Source organism: Solenopsis invicta, chromosome 1 (genome assembly GCF_016802725.1).
Source record: "Solenopsis invicta isolate M01_SB chromosome 1, UNIL_Sinv_3.0, whole genome shotgun sequence".
NCBI lineage: Eukaryota > Metazoa > Arthropoda > Insecta > Hymenoptera > Formicidae > Solenopsis > Solenopsis invicta.
In genome coordinates this window covers 1,092,785-1,110,525 of record NC_052664.1, presented here as the reverse complement: position 1 = coordinate 1,110,525, position 17,741 = coordinate 1,092,785, and the positions used below count along the sequence as shown (strand labels likewise).

Here is a 17,741-nt window from a genome sequence, read left to right as displayed (position 1 = left end):
CTTCCGCGCTTACAACAGCGTTCGCAATGTCCTCGTTACTACAAGCAGCTTGTAGGCCTGCGTATGCCATTAAGGTTACCTATTTTAATTAAATTGGTGAGATTACAGTGTCCAGTAAAAAATTTGTCATATATAATTATATATAGTTATAAATAATTATATTTCAATTTCAAATTATATTCCATATATATTAAAATATATATAATTACGCATGATTTTCATATAAAATTATATAAAATCGTATTTAATTATAATACATAATTATGTACAATTATATATAATTGTATATAATTATATATGAAAAAATTTTTAACGGGTGCATTCTCAATAATCGATGTGTACCAAGAAGTAAGACGCACTTTTTAAAAATAAGCGATAAAATTGAAATTGTATATTGTGCAGTCATTTAACTTTTTGCAGTTTAATCAAAAATTTAAAGACTCGATATCTTTCAATTTTTAATTATTTGATAGTAAATAGAAGAGATCGACTTTTTTTCATTTTTAAAAAATGTTTATAATAAAGATCTATATTAAAAATACAATTGTATTGTCTCCTAACTATATATTTTGACCTTGTTTTAAAGTCATCTTCAAATTTACATGATAAGGTTGGACGTGTAAACTTCCGAATCGCATAATAAAATTATCAAAGCATCTTACATGATGGTTTGTAGTTCGTTAGTAAATAGGAATACTGTAATGTTATTTCGATCGATTGGAAAGCTGTATGAGACTATAATTTTTTTTATTTTATATTTCACAAGCATAATTTTTAATGTTTATCAAAATTGAAAATAACTACATTTTAAGGGTCAATTTTCTTTCTAGAATAAAAGTGTAAAAAATTTTTTATTTAAATTTCAAATTGGCGAGAGGTTTTGAGATTCAAAAGGAGGATTTGTAAATTAGTCTAAATTAGTCTTAGGAATGTTTCAAACTTTCTGAAGAATCTTTTCCTTAGAAGTTCTAAGTATCTAGATAAATCTCAGAAAAACTTTTGCTGAACTATTTTTATAATTTCAAGATATTTTTTCAAAGGAGATTGTTGCAGGGAATTGCGGAGTTGTTTAGCAGAGCAGACGGACAGAAAACATTAGAGAAATTATTGAGGAAATGAGGCAATAAGACGTGATTGAGAAGCCAAGCAGTCTCTGAATTTTCTCCGCGCTTTTGATTGGGAAAAATAACGATTCTATTAGGTTTTGTGTAGAATAAAAAAAAAGTGTAAAATAAAAAGAAACAAAAAATTTAACAATGTTGCGCTTAAAGATCTTATCCAGTTTCAGTAGGATAGATAACTTGTTGCATTAACTATTGTCAAGAAACTTTTGGTTTTCCATTTTGACTTTAGGAGTTACTGATAAATAAATTTGTTTGTCGTGAGGATAAAGAAAACTGCTATTTTGATAGAAAACGTTTCGTGGTTCATTGTTGTCTTTCGGCCTTTGCAATGCAGGTTAAAACGCTTGAAAAATTTTTTCAACAATTGCTATTTAAGATGTGCATGGTTCATTTCAACGATATTATATGGATTATAATTTTTTAATAAGTTTTTTGTAGAAACATAAATCAATGCAAAGAAAACTTTTTGTGTTTGAGAGCAGCAAATCTTAAACGCAATCCTAAAAAGTGTACTTTCTTCGGAAGTTAAGAATTTATCATTTCAAAAAGGAGCATTACCACTCTGGAAAGATCGCTGCAGTAAGAGATTGGCCAATTCCTGAAAACATGAAATATATTCGTAACTTTTTGAGTTTTCGCTCGTATTATCATATGTTCATTAAAAGATATTCCCTTATTGCTACATCTCTATTTAGGTTAACCGAATTTTTAATTAAGTTTGAGTGCGACAATGCATGTCAAAAATCTTTTAAAAAGTTTCAAGCAGTTGAAACAATTTCTAATTTTTTCACTAATTCTATTGTTTCCATAAAAAGGAAAATTTATTATAGATACGGATGCTTCAGACCATCGAATCTGAACAGTTTTGTATTAGTAGAGGAGAAGAGGGTATTATGGCTGTCGATAATATGGCTACCCATATTATTTCCGTTAATAGATAACATATTCTAACAATTGCTTATGAAATTATTCGTTTAGTAGCCCGTTTTTTAGTTATGCTAATATGCTAATACATAATGACTGACAATTCTTATTAGACATTTTTACTTTTGAACACTTCTACACTTTTAATCTTTAATTACATACACTTCCCCATTATTCTTAAACTTGAGTGTATTATCACACGAAAGTACAGACACTTAAGTGTTTTTTGTTATGTAACTTTTTATTCGGCCGTATATATTTTGAATTATACAAAGTTGAAACAATAACATGGAATTTTGTTAATATGGTTTTTTAAACAAAATTTTTATATCAAAATATTTCTTCGATAAATCGATTGTCATTCTAAAGAGCGGTGTTTAGAAACATCATTTTATGCTTGTTGTTTAATGTTAAACAGGGATAAAATGATATTTTTAATTAAATTTCTAATGGTATTTCTAAAGCTCCTGAACGCATGAAAATTCTAAATTAAGAAAATTCTAAACAATAAAAAATTAAAAATATATAATTTTGTAACAAGGTACTGTGTTTCTTTTAAACTAAACTATTTTTTTTTAATTATTTTTATAGATAGCCATATTACAACCACTTTTTTTCTTCCACCGATTATGCAGTGCATTAGATTTTTATAAATCACGTCCTGTATAATAAATATTTTATTACTTTGAGTTTATCATCTGTCAAACAACACTTTGAAGAATGTAATCGTTCAAGTTTCAATAGAAAATATTAATTATGAACAAAATTATTCAATAAAATGAAAATGGGTGCCATATTACTCTCTTCTCCTCTATAGAATGTAATGGAAAAGATAATCATCTTTCATTCATATGTTAAATAAAACAGAGAAATTATTATGTGAAATATTGTGAGTTGTTAGTAATTATATAATCATTAAAAACATTTTAATAAACAATATGTAATTAAATCTGTACACTCAAAACTTAAATAATAAAAAATAGAAAATAGGGCTTCAGACTACAACGCGGGTATGCAATCATAATTATTGGGGCAATCACAATTATTAATATTATTATAAACGTTTATTCATATTAAATGACACATGCAAACGTTTCGACTCACTTTGGAGTCCTCGGCGTATTCGATAATAAAATCTTGAAAAAATGTTAGCAGTCATCACTCCACAAAGCAAGAAGCGGTTGAGTCATCAACGATTTACCAAATCCGTAAAGATGCCACTACTCTCTGACAAAAGTTAGAAAAAATAGCATGGTAAATGTAGCTAGCTCACATCCACTTTGATATGTGCCTTTATGCTATATTAGTATTGTGATGAGTATGATTTCAATTCTTTATTGTTAATATTAACAAAAATATCGTGAGTTGAATATATTTCTCCGTAGCAAGTAGCGCGATCGTGTATTACGACCTACATCAAATGGTTAGTGTAGGAAATATAAAAGACATAATGATTATTTCATGATACGTAAATGTAGAGAAATAATAAAGAATCTAATACAAGCAAGGTAGACGTGCACATCTCTTGTATTCTTTGTTTAATTTGTTTAAGTTTATCTTGTATAACCTCTATGTTTAGGATATACATTTTTAGCAAGCGGGATTTATGCTATAATGCAGACGTTGCGTGACAGAGAAGCAGCACATTCTCCTATGTTGAGAACACAATGTCCACATATCTGCATTTTATTGATGTCTGCGCATGTTAATTTCTTCAATATTACATTATTAATACTTTGTATATATATTTCCTTGATAGTCAAATGACCGTAATCAGATGACATTTTGCTGTCACTTATTCCGCATTCAATTTCATCAAACTAGAACTAAGGTGTTTCTACAAACTATCTATTGTTCTGACGTCATTAAAGTCTTCATTTAAATTCAGCAAATTGCCATCAAATTGTTATCATGCGTGCATTACATTCAACTGATGTGTTTGATATCAAAATGTCAGCAAGTCATCATCATACATGATATACACGTGAAGCTTTGTTGTCGGTAATTTAATTACTACCTTACTAATAATTTTCTGCAAGACTGCAGTAAATCTTGCAGCAGATTCTTGAAAGATTTTGCCAACAAGACAATCTGCTTCCTCATTATACTCAATTCTTCTGAAAGATTCTGCAATCAAATTCTTGCAAGAAATTTGTATATATCTTGCTGCAATATTTGTAAAATACTTTCACCAGAATATTAATATAGTCTTCAAGATGCTATTCCTGCCGAAAATGTGCAATTAAAACCGATTAAAAAAAATAACATGATTTAATACGGATTCTTGCTTCAAAAATATAAAATTTTATGTGGTAAGTGTTCTAAACACATGTTTTAAAAGTAAAAGAACGAGTATTTGCCTTGATGTGGCAACATGTAGCTCTTAAAGGCTCAATGAGGTATAAATCTCGGTATGAGTCGAAAAGTTGATTGCGGTGGCACCTAGATATAACGCCTGTGGCTACACTTGACTCACGAGAAGATCCCCGCGGCGTAGCCGCCTAGCGGTGGCTCCAGCGCTCACTTGTACGCCTGGAGTCTTACACAAGGCGGAATCAAATATTATATCACCAAATTGTCGATAATAAGTTGCAATTTAGAATCTTTAACAATATTCATCAAATATTCTACTCCTTGTATTAAACTTTTGATATCATACGTGCCATCATTTTGTTGACATATTGCTGTCATTATGACATATACGAATGCAAGCTCGTGACGAGCCGACAGTTTGCTGTCAACATGATATGTTACTATTAATAAACGTTTGCTCTTAACATTTCATTAACTGATGTGTTTTTGCTCTCCTGTTACTGACTCAGTTTTATGTTAAATTCTGTAGCCAGCAAATTGCCTGCAAATTCACAACAATACATGCAATGCATTAATTTGCCCGATGTGTTGAATCTAGTTTGGTTATCTGAGTTGTCGTCCTTATTAACATATTTTGTAAGTTATATAGGAGAAGAGGGTAATATGGCACCCATTTTCATCTTATTGTATAACTTTGTTTATAATTAATATTTGCTATTGAAACTTGAACGATTACATTCGTCAGAGTGTTGTTTGACTCTAGATTCTAGACTCAAAGTAATACAATATTTATTATTTAAGACGTGATTTATAAAAATCTAATGCACTGCATAATTGGTGGAAGAAAAAAAGTGGTTGTAATATGGCTATCCATAAAAATAATTTTAAAAAGTCAGTTTAGTTTAAGAGAAACACAGTACGTTACAAATATACATATTTTTAATTTTTCATTGTTTAGAATTTTCCTGATTTAGAATTTTTCTGCGTTCAGAAGCTTTAGAAATATCATTAGAAATTTTATTTAAAATATTATTTTATCCCTGTTTAACATTAAATAACAAGCAAAAAGTGATGTCTCTAATGTTTCTAAACACCGCTTTTTAGAATGACAAGAGCGGATAAATCGACTGTGATTTATCGAAAAAATATTTTGATATAAAAATTTCGCTTAAAAACCATATTAACAAAATTCCATGTTATTGTTTTAACTTTATATAACTCAAAATGTATACGGCCAAATAAAAAGTTAAATAACAAAAAAAACTCGAGTGTATATACCTTCATGTGATAATAACACTCAAGTTTAAGAATAATGAGGAAGTGTATGTACTAATTAAAGATTAAAAGTGTACCTTGAAAAAGTAAGGAAATACTTAAAAGTAAAAATACCTTATAACATTTGTCAGTCATTACGTATTGACATATTAGCATTATTAAAAAACGACGTGCTACTAAACGAATAACTTTATAAGTAATTGTTAGAATCGTCACCTAATAACGAAAATAATAGGGGTAGCCATTTTGTCGACAGTAGCTACAATACTCTCTTGTTCTCTTTATTTTACATCATATTTGTACCTAAACATTATTTGTAAATTATCGATGCGCCGTATATCTTATACGTGAGTCATAAATCCCACCATTTTTTTAAAACGACAAAAATGTAAAAATTCTGTTAACTTTCTTTTTCAATTCAATACTATAAAAAAAAATATTTGATGTTTAAAATTTTTTTATAGTAGTACATAATGTGAAGTTTTTATTGGTTTAACTTATTTTTCTTAAAAATAGTAAGTAATACTTGATAAATTAAGTTTTCGATAGATATACCGACGAATATACCGACTTTACTTCAATGATTCTTTAAAATTGTATGCCAAAGTTTAATGTTAATATAAGTTGACTATTATTTTGATTATTTTGTTACATTATTTTTATTTCTAATGTTGTTAACTTACTAAATAATGCAGAACAAAAAAAATATTTCTCTTTTTATTTATTTAAGAATAATCTTAAGAGGATGCTAAACGAACGGAAATTACCAATGCATTACTGTTTTTTTAAATCTTAGAATTGGTTCGACAGATTAAAAAATTCTCTTGTAGAATGAAAGTACGCATCAAAAAAGTGCGAGACGAGAAAATTGAAAAAAAGTTAAAAAATTACTTTCAGGTCGTGCCTCTGTCAATCGAGGTTAACTTTTGTCATTTATTGACGTTCTGTAGCTCGTATGTATGAAATGAGACCGTCCCGTAGTGCAGAAAACTCTAACGAACAACAATGCCTGTGTGCCATTCTAATTAAAAGCCTAACAAAAAAGTTTAGTCCCTGAACAGTTGTACATGTATAAATTTCGCTTAGCGCACGTAAACGATACGTGCGTCGTACGACGCTCCGCAATCAATCAAAAAGCAGGATTTTGCTTCGAACCATTTGACCGCTTGGCCGTCCGTTATCATCCGACGTCAGACAAAATGTTGGTCACAATTCAACATTTGTCGTACGATAACGCATCGCAACCCTCCAAATCTGGACAAAATTGGGAAAAGATAGTTGCTCATTTTGTTGTATTATAAAATTTATGTCATTATTATATGTTATGTCATTAATATATGTTTTGTGATTACTACTGAATTATACTAAATTTTACGAAATGGATAACGAAATTGAAGTAACAAAATATATAAAACTCAAAATTAATATTGTCCAATAATGTAAAAATAAAATATGTATAATAAATTAACAATACGTAATTATAATAAAATTAATCATGTTCATCGTTGTATGGTTATGTTTGCAATTCTTTTGCTTTTACTCATCCATAATTATTTATCCGCATTTAGCAAACTAAGGTCGGGCGACGTTACTAAATTTTTCTGAATCTCTACATTCCCTAACAGCACAACCGTCCATATGTAGACTGTATAGTAAGTCGACTCATCCAAATCAGGCTTTCAGAGCAAGTCGACTTTGCATAGACGTCTGCAGACGTCCTTCAAATGTTGATTCTAAGACGTCTAGAAAAAGATATGCAGTCTCATGGTCCATGTGCATCATAGTATTGTTGAGAAACATGAATATTTTCATATCAATAGACGAAATAGGTTCATGTATGAAGAAATCTTGATCTACATCCCAATGAGCAAATAATATTTTTTAATTGTTTTTTTTAATAAAAATTTTTTTATATTTAATTTAATTATTGTATTATATTGATATATATTTTCTAATTGCATTCTTATTTAAACAAATAACAAAAAAATTATTTCAGAAGCTATTCTGCATTTGCAAAAGTAGTAAAAAAAACTATAAATTTATATTTGTTTATGTAAATAATGTGCTTTAATTATACATATTTCATTTTTTTATAACGTATATTGACCTGATATATCAGTTATACACACAGCATAATATGCTTACAGTTCATCATGAGGGATCAATTCGCAGCGATCACGGAGGTCAAGCAACGTTCACCAGAGTCGCTTAAATGGAAATTTCCAAAAAATGTTTTTTTAAAATGTTACAAAAATATTGTTTTGTTTATTGGAATTATGTGGTGTAATAATATTTATGTAAATCTTTTAGAAAAATTTATAACATTGCAATGTTGCTAAAATGTTTCATTACAATATTTCAAAAAAAGGACATCTTAATGTTCCTGCAATCTTTCAGTAATGTTGCAGCAATGTTGCGCAATCAATATGCAACATTGCAATGTTTCAATGAAATCATCCTGCAATGTTTCTGCAATCTTTCTGTGCTGTAGGGGAAAGTAGGGTTATTGTACGCACTGGGTAATTGTACGCTTCGTGGTTTGGCACCTTCCCGATGAATAGAAATTATATCACGACGATATTTGTAGGCTGAAGGCATTTTTTAAATATATAACCATACGTTATATCATTTAAAAACGTAGTTAATTGAAAAAATAAGAAAAAGTAAAATCATGATTTTTCTTGCGATTTTGGCGTTCAGAAAATAAGGCAATAAGTCCGTATTTTTACTTTAGTCATTTAATTTTGTTATACCTAACAAAAGTACGTTTTTTCCTGCGTTCTTTGAGCTATTGTTTATTAAATTTAATTAAATAGTCATCAAGTAATTGTTTTTTTATCAAATCAAGTTCGCCGTCGACAATTTTACGCATCCATCTTGAAAGGCGTGAGACCACGTGAGATCAACTATAGTGCCACTAGTACAGTGTAGTGCAGTGTAGTGTAGTTAAAAGAATGGGCTATAACCTCATTTTTCCTCCGCGTCCATTTATCCAACCGCACGTACAATTACCCAAGGCCCGAGAAATTTTTTCGTTTAACCACTTGCTTCTTTTTGCTGAATATAGCATTACCAAATAAAAAATTGTTCAATATGACAATACATAATGATAAAAAAATGTTTAAAGTTTCTATTTCTGTACTCGTATCGATTTCAACTTTAAAAATCACTTCACTGCGATAAATTTCCCTTAGGTGCGTGCAATTTACCTACTTTCCCCTATGGGATAACGCTAAGAAGTTGATAAGCTGTTAATCTCAAAAACACTTTAAATGCAGTGTGGCAAAAAGTATGCAACTTTTGAGAAGTTAGCTTGTATACTTTGACCATGCATGATAATTATGGTCCTGATATACATTGCCAATACTGAAAAAAAAAATCTAGATTTTACGTTACATGTATTATAAATTTTTGGTATCGACCTCTATGCGTTTATTTATAACTTATTTATAACAATACTTGACTTATAACAAATATTATAGCATTTTTTCTTTTAAACACGGCCTTTAAATCAAGAGAATCTTCTATTCAGTTGTGTTCATAGGGATATTTATTGTAGCTGTAGCTTAAAAAAAAAATAGTAATATTTGCAGCACTATTTCATAAAGAAGAAGAAAAAGAAATACCTAAATTTCGAGTGGGTCTACTGAAACATTAACCAAGAACAAAATTCTTTCAGGTTTGCATAGATAAAGCTTTTGGACAACGGTCTTAGATAAATTTGGGTAAGTTAAATAATATACAATGTTATGAAGATTAATATATTTAAAATAGAGACCTTCAAACTTAACTTTGTTATTTAATTTTCTTCTAGTTGAGATTATTGAAATTAGTATGCACGCAGTAGAAATTCTTGATCATAATCGATTGTACAGAAATTGATCATTTTCATCTTTTGCATTCTAGTGAAAACCTCAAAATATTTACCAGATAAATTAGAATGTTTCTTAATAGTACAAGACGTCCTCAAAATGATCCTAAATCCGACTTGAATGTCTAGAGACGCGTGGGACGAGTTTAAGGCATTATAACACCCCAATGTCCTATTTTTAGAACATTCCAAAGGATATCCGACATTCTTAGGATATCCTTTGAACGTCCCTAGGAGGTTTGTGCTGTATGGATTATAAACATGTCAAACATGTATGTAACCTCGGCGTACGTAACCGATGTGACGCACAGACGGGAATCATCGGCTAATAGTGCGTGATAAGCATTTACGAATTTTTGTTATTTTTTTATAATGAAGAATTATCAATTGAAAAAGGTATCTTAACTAATAAAAATTTGTTCACAGGATGTTTACAGGAAAGAATGAGGTGCTCATTTGACAGTCCACAAGACGTCATGTGGACGTCCCAATAATATAGCAGGTGCTCCCTACGATATCCTACTTAACAAAACAGGTCGTCCTTAGGACATCCCTGTGCTAATAGAGTTAAAATATTTAAATAAAGTTATTTTGTAAAAATGTTATATTCTATAAACTGCTCGTAGTCGATTGTAACTTAGTAAAGAATCTTGTTATGTTAATATCAACAATTAAAAAACTCGAAAATATTTAAGTAACAAATAAATAACAAACAGCAAATAAATAACTGCAACAAATAAAAATTGATATTACTATTCGCACAGAATTTTTCTTTAAGGCTACTCAATCAGCACACATTTTTAAACGTTTTTTTAATATTTATTTAATATTAATTTATTGTACAATTCATTATAATAATAACATGTGTTAAATATTTATTAAATATTTATATAACATTAATTAAATATTTAAAATAATGATTTAGAAAAAAATATTAATTTAATATCTATTTAACGTTTATTTAACATTTATATTTCATTAATTACTCATTTAAAATAATGATTTCGGAACATGTTTTTAACGTTTATTTAATGTTTATTTAATATTTATTTTACATTAATTTTTTATTTGAAACAATAATTTCACAAACATTAATTTTACATTTATTTAACATTAATTTAATATTTATTTGACCTTAATTTTTTATTTGAAACTACAATTTCAAAAACATTATTTTATCATTTATGGAACATTAATTTAATATTTATTTCATATTTATTTTATGTTTTTGTAAATAAATTTTTTCAAACGTTTATTTAATATTGTTTAAGTATTTATTTTTTATGAATTATTTAATTAAAAAAATGATTTTAGTAAGCATTTTTAAAATGTTTATTTAATTTTTATTTAATATTTAATTAATTCTTAAACACATATTGAAAATTCCCCTAGATCTTTAATGTGATTTACTGTGTGAAAACGGATTGAGAAAAAAGATTCGGGCTAGGTGGAAAAAAAGTTTGAAGTCTCCTCTATCGACTGCTATAATTGACCAACTTTATTGCTTAACTAAAATAAAATGGCACAAAAGTAAAGTTTTTTGGGAAGGTCTCCCAGACCCACTTAATAAAATGGCACAAAAGTAAAGTTTTTTGGGAAGGTCTCCCAGACCCACTTATGTGTTTAAGGATTAATATTAATTAATTAATTTATTTTTTATTTCTATAAAATTATGTTTATTTATTATTTATTTAACATTTCAGCTATTTATTTTTTAATTATAATTGATTTTAAAATTTGTTTAAAAAATGTTTTAATAACATCTGTGAAAATCAGTAAAAAATTAAATTAATTATATATGTATATTTATGTAAATTATATGTTTTAATTATATATTGTATATTTCGTCTTTTCGATAACATATATTGACCTGATCTATCAGTGATATACATGTATTAACACAAAGTGTTTACAGATCATCACGATTAATTTGCAGCGATCACAGAGGTCAAGCAACGTTCACCGGGGTCGCAACTTGGATGGGTGACCGCGTGGAAATTTTTCATAAAAAAATTCATAAGAAAAAACCTCAATACTAAAAAAAGTTTTTTTATTTAAAAAGGGGCACGTATCCATAAATTTTAACGTTTTCGAAAAATTTTTTTATTGCAAATTTTTAAAAATGTTTTTGTTCATTTATGCTTCGTTAAAAAAAAACGTTTCTTTAACGTTTAATAAACGTTTTCTTTAAATGTTTGAAAAACGTTATCATAATGTTTCGAAAAACATTCTTTTTAACGTTAAAATAAACATTTTTGTACTGAAAAAAGGGGCATTTAACCCATTATTTTTAACGTTTTTATAAATATTTAAAAAAATCTTTTTTTTTTAAATATTGTGTTGATTGGGTAGTATTCATAGTCGATTCTTATTTCAAGATTATTTTGAGTAATATCTTAATATGATAATACGGCTCTGAATTGGATGAAGACAATACTTAAGACAGTCTAAAATATAAAAATAGATTATAAATACCAACTAAAGATTTTTGACTATTCCTCATTAAGACCCAGCAATACCATTTTTCTGTGTAGAATATGTACTAGTCAATCATTAAACGCCCAGAATAATAAAGAAGATCATGAAAATATCTCAGATGATGCGTTTTCAATGTTGGTGCTTCAACCAACATGAAGTAACACTATGAACTCATCACTTGTGTCAATTTCTCCAGAAAATGGTGATTTCATTTCAAATAAAAGTATATCTTACATTATTCAGTTTACTAAAAATTTTTAATTTACCTTATGTTAATAATTAACAATATCTATTTTAGAAAGAAAGTTTGATAGCTTAAGAAAACTGAACAAAGAGTTTTATTAAGCTGTTATTGCAGTATTACAAAACAATAAGCAACTTGATAAAGTTAACAGGTTTTTAGTCATACTAGGCAAAAGACGAATAAGTTCAACTGGAAATGAAGTATTAATAAAAAATTCAGTGTATTAATTAATTCGATGCCTTTATATTATATATCATATAACTTTGTTTTAAAACCTGAATAGTTTCTCTCCCTTTTGCGATTAGAAAGCACGTATCACTAAGTTCTCAAAACACTATATGATTGGAAAAGTAGAGAAATATTTGATTAGATAGATCAAACGTTTAGTTAAATAGTGATGAAATGAATTGTATAATTATAACTACTAAATATTTAGTTGTTTTGATCAAATAATCTCTTTTAACCAAACAATTGTTTTTACACTACTTATAAACAAATGTTTCGTTAAATGTACCTAAGTTTTTTATTCTAATAATTACAAAATTCATTTGATCAGTATTACCTAAACATTTAGTTAATATTTCTCTTAGTGAGGAGGATAGATGTGTTGTGCACAACCTCAATTCGGAAAATAAAGAGCAATGATTGGACACAAATATGTCTTCGCTGACTCGATTTGGAGAAGAACTTTTTATACAAAATCATTACGAGTGATGAAAAATGAGTATTATGTGATAACTCTAAACAACGAAAATCGTGGGTAAATCTCGATTTTCCGTTAATATTGATAGTCCTATATTCGCGCAAAAAATTTTTGATGAGTATTTTAGTGCGATATAAAGAATGCGATGCGTTGTGGGTAGCTGAATCCTGATCAAACTATAACTGCGAAGTATTATCATTATCAACTTATCCGATTGAGCGATGCGTTGGAGCAAAAAAGGCCTTATACTGACGACGGAAATAGACAAGTTACTTTTGCAATACAACGCTCTATTACATACCGCAAAAGCAACTGAGGATCATCTATACATTATCTATACGTCATCTATACATTAGGCTGGAAGTTAGACTCCTTCACGTGCGTTCTTCACCAGATCACGTCTTGTTAAACTACCACCTATTACGATTGCTAAAACATCACCTAGCTGATACGTTTTAAATCAGTTATCCGAAAAAGCGATAACTTTATCAAATCATAACTTCCAAGTTTCTTCTGTGAGAGTAATCGTTAGTTATCCAATAGATGGAATAAAGTAGTGAAAATATATTATTTCGAGTATTGATCGTGTACTTATCTTTATACGAATAAATTTTAAATTTTATGAAACAGAGCGCTGAATTAATTTATACACCTACTTTACTTTTACTTGCTTTGCCTAATATCGTGCTTATGAAAGAGCAAGATAATTTGCACAATCTACCGATGTAAAATATATATAAAATATATATATACATACTATGCATACCACATTATATACCTTTATTCATGCTTTACATCTTTTATTACATTCATATATTGCCTACTACAATTTTTATACTGTATTACATTATATTGCCCTCTCTGACTTTTGTATATTATAAATAAATGAAACATGTCATGTATGTTAAAAATATTGTATAACAGTTTTATTGCGTTAAAATTACTTCCTGGTTACATTTTCAGAGTAATAATATTAAATATAATTATTTTCAAATAATATTTTTATCATTGTACACATACACAAGCCTTACGAAGTTATCTAAAAGTTATATTTGTTTATGATTATACCTACGTTTTACAAACTTACATCTACTTACGTACTATTTACAACATTTTTGCAATGATAAATGCATTTAAAAAACATTTTATTTTTTCCCCGTTGGAAAGATAACTAGAAAGTACTTAAAAGCATGTCAAATACCTCTTCCTGATTATAAGAGCATTGTTATTATTTTGACCTCCACAAAGTGCCATATTGCGAACATTGCATATATGCGCATTTTCTGTATATGTAAATATGATTTGTTTCCAGTTAATTGCTCTTCATATTTGACGATAAAATTGTGCAGTGTTACAGTTGCTTGTACAATTTTGCGCTCATTGCTGACATTTGCAATGATTGACCTATATTCTCCATCGAGTTACTAACATGCCGAAAACATTCTCTATAACTCTTCTTGCATAGTTAAGTCTATAATTAAACACTTTTTTTCCCAATGCCGAGTTTTCCACTTTGCGAATATTGCGTCATCATGTACATTGATAATAAAAAAGCTTCATCTTCTACAAATAATTCTGGTCCGTCAATTTCGATCTGTTTCAAGTTTGGTAGTTTGAACGAATTAACTTTGAAGATTTTCCCAATTTTGTTGTGGCGGAAGGTTTCTCCATCACTTTGCTACTTTCCATACCAATATCGACTATTGTAAAGCAATAATTTGCATCGTTGATTCCAAGAAGATTAATGCTGTGATAGCCTTTGTAGATGTAATATGTTGGTTCGCTGTTTGGCAGAGCCTGTAACAAGAACATATATTTTTTCAAGAAAAAATACAAATACCGATGTAAAGCTGTGCGTGAATTTAAAATTTGTAACTGTAGTCTTTATTGAATCGTATGTTCTTGGTAAATTTTTCATTATATTTTCATTAACTTTATATTTGTTATTACAATTTATTACGTACATTGAAGATAAAACAAATATTATTATATTATCATAAAGCCTTTTACCTTTTATTAATAAAATTTCAACTTTATATAAATAAATTCAGAATTTCGTTAAGTATGTACCTGGATTTGAATATACTTTTCATTAATGGCCTTTATACAATTTGAAAAGTTTCACAATCGTTGAAATTCGTCGCTTACAGATTTCCAACTCTCTTCATTGTCCTGGAGGAAAACTTGATTTTTTTATATAATTCTAAATAGCTGCACAAGTCTCGGATATTATTTTTGAAATTGTGTTATATGAAACTCTGATGGCATATATGTGACACAAATTTCATACTGTTCCTTAATATTAGATAGCGCAGTGCAATTTGGAGCTGAGACTCAGATGAAATAGATTCGCGAACAATATACTCTTTAAAAATGATTGATCCGACTAACGTTAATAATGCCTCAAATAATTGAGATGGCGTTTTAAAATAATTCACATATTTTTCTGTATCTTCGGCCAACATTTTCTTCATTCAAAATTCTCACTTGTTCCTTGTTGCAATTTTTTCTCAATACTAAATATAGGGCTTACCCATTTTTTCTTTTGCTTTTATTATTTACACTTTTTTCTGCTGTCCAGTACAATACATATTACTTTGCAATCTTATGGCATAGTTCCTGCTTTTTAAATATACACGCACTTTGTTTAAATAAACTTAATAATCTGCAAACAATGACGAAAAAGTTTTCCAAATGCAAATATTTTATGTGTAAAAAGTAATGTTAACAATTATTTTTTTGTAATGGTACTTAACGTGCCATTAAGTAAGTTTTTTCCGGTTTGTAAAAGTTTCGCTGATTATGCAATTTTATCATTTTGACGGGTGTATACATGTATATGTGATGCCGATTTACAAGCATTTATATTTCTACTGTTCCATGTTGCAAGAAAGCGTGTCTGTGTGACTCAATACTATACACTGTTGCAATAGATATAACAGAAGCGTTGATAAGAAAAATCTTGTGATTGGCAGATGCCAATTACGCTTCGTGAGTTCCGTTCCATGAGACAATAGAAAATACATTTCTGCGGAGCGCAATTGGCGGAATGATTGTGATTGGACAAATTTCTTTCCGACCATTCTACGTTATACCAGAGAGATATCTGAGAGCGGCCGTTCTGGTCTGAGCTGGCCGTTTCCTGTAATATTATCGAAACTAGCGTCAATCAATTCTTGCGTACAGAATTATGTTTTGCGATAATATAAATGGTTCAAGTCCATGTTAAAATTATATGGTAAGAATTCTTCCACATTTTTCAGGGTACCCTTGTTGAACTATAATAATATTGGGCATTGATAGCTGGAAAACGTGTCAAGAAAGAAAGAAAATTCAGAATGCTACCTCTCTTTGTCGTATAGTCAAGTTAGATAGTTTCAAAGTAAATCATAACAATAAATAAACGAGCGATTTAAACAGCTTGGGCAAACTTTTCAGTAGCGCGATTAATTTCGGTTCTATGTACGTGCGCAAAATGATTACAAATTTGAAAGTGAGGTGGGCCCTGCCATTGCATCATACTGTCATACACGTTTTTCATTTATGGACATAAGATGGCAGGGCCCAATCCAGTATTATTATCGTTTAGTGGATATCCCCCACAGAATTCTACGCAAAATACTACAAAATGCGAGAATTAATGTTAGTGATGCTGGTTCTGAGCGTTTCACGCAAAAGGCCAGCATGGTCGCTTTCATATTTCTCTCTAGTATTTGCAATACGGAATTGATGGAAAGAAGTTTATCCAATCACAAATATCCCATCAGTTGTTGTCCGTAGAATATAAATGCAATTGATTGAATGTTTGATAAATGGCGGAACGTGGCCGCCGTTCTGCGGTATTTGTCTACCAGGGACAAACTGAATACGGACTGCCCCAACACCGGCTGTTCCGAAAATGGGCAGGGTAAAATAGGCATCATGCGCTAGAGGCTCAGTCACAATCGAGATAAAGGGGGATTCTGTAATCTTAACCCTAACAATGTTATGGTATCGTTGTGCAGTTTTACATGATTCACAAAACATGCGCAACGATGTCATAACGACATCGTTAAAGATACAAAATCAATCCCAAAGTCTCTTACAGTGGCTGGCTCAGCTACTGTCGCCGCCACCGTGCCGACCCGTCCGCAACAAGCGGGCACTACCTCCGTCCTAAGTCATTGGTAACGATATTAGAGGACACCACCGAAACACCCCGGCCTCCAACATCTATAGAAATGTATTCTGACTGTCACAAATGCCCGTTTTGTGACATGTATAGTGCAAATACAAGGCACGCTTCGACGACGTAGTACGATTTAACCACACTGACACTTTACGGTTCTGCCATAAAAAACAAACGTAATAAGTAATTTACCAACAAACTGACATCAAGTTTGTATCAACTCGCTCAAAGTTTGGTTACAAATCCAGTGCTGTCTGTGTCATCATTAGGCTCGTGTTTTACTGACAAAGCTTGCATACATACCAAAGCTTGCATACATACCCAAGCAGCAAATTGGTAGCAAAAACCAAACAAGATTTGCGCAAAGCTGATTGATAAAAAATTCGCAGCAAAATTCGAACAAGATCGCAATACTGTCTGACGAAAGATTGGTAGCAAAAACTAAGCAATTTTTGCGTAGCGTTAGCTGACAATAAATTGAACAAGTTTTATGCGCTACACTATTATGTCTTGTGCATTCATATAATAAGCAAAACACAACATACAAGTCTGAACTTCAATTACATAAACTTTAGTTACGTGTATCCCAGACAGCACAGTGACGTTTTAAAAAGATACTTAAAACGTACATATTGAACGTT

General features: G+C 29.7%; 1 protein-coding gene and 1 pseudogene across 3 annotated transcripts in view; both read right to left on the bottom strand.

Annotated features, from left to right (window-relative positions):
* Nucleotides 1–17,741, bottom strand: part of LOC105202925 (5-hydroxytryptamine receptor 1) — a 492,922-nt gene that overhangs the window by 378,105 nt on the left and 97,076 nt on the right. The window contains exon 2 of one of the 3 annotated variants that reach the window (XM_039452417.1): nucleotides 1,683–1,722. The exons of 1 other annotated variant lie outside the window; for it this stretch is intronic. The gene's annotated coding sequence lies outside the window, so the exon portion shown is untranslated. Of the gene's footprint in view, nucleotides 1–1,682; nucleotides 2,355–17,741 lie in introns of those variants that run through there. One more of the 3 variants, XM_039452415.1, reaches the window with a different exon arrangement.
* Nucleotides 13,683–17,403, bottom strand: LOC113004433 (annotated as a pseudogene).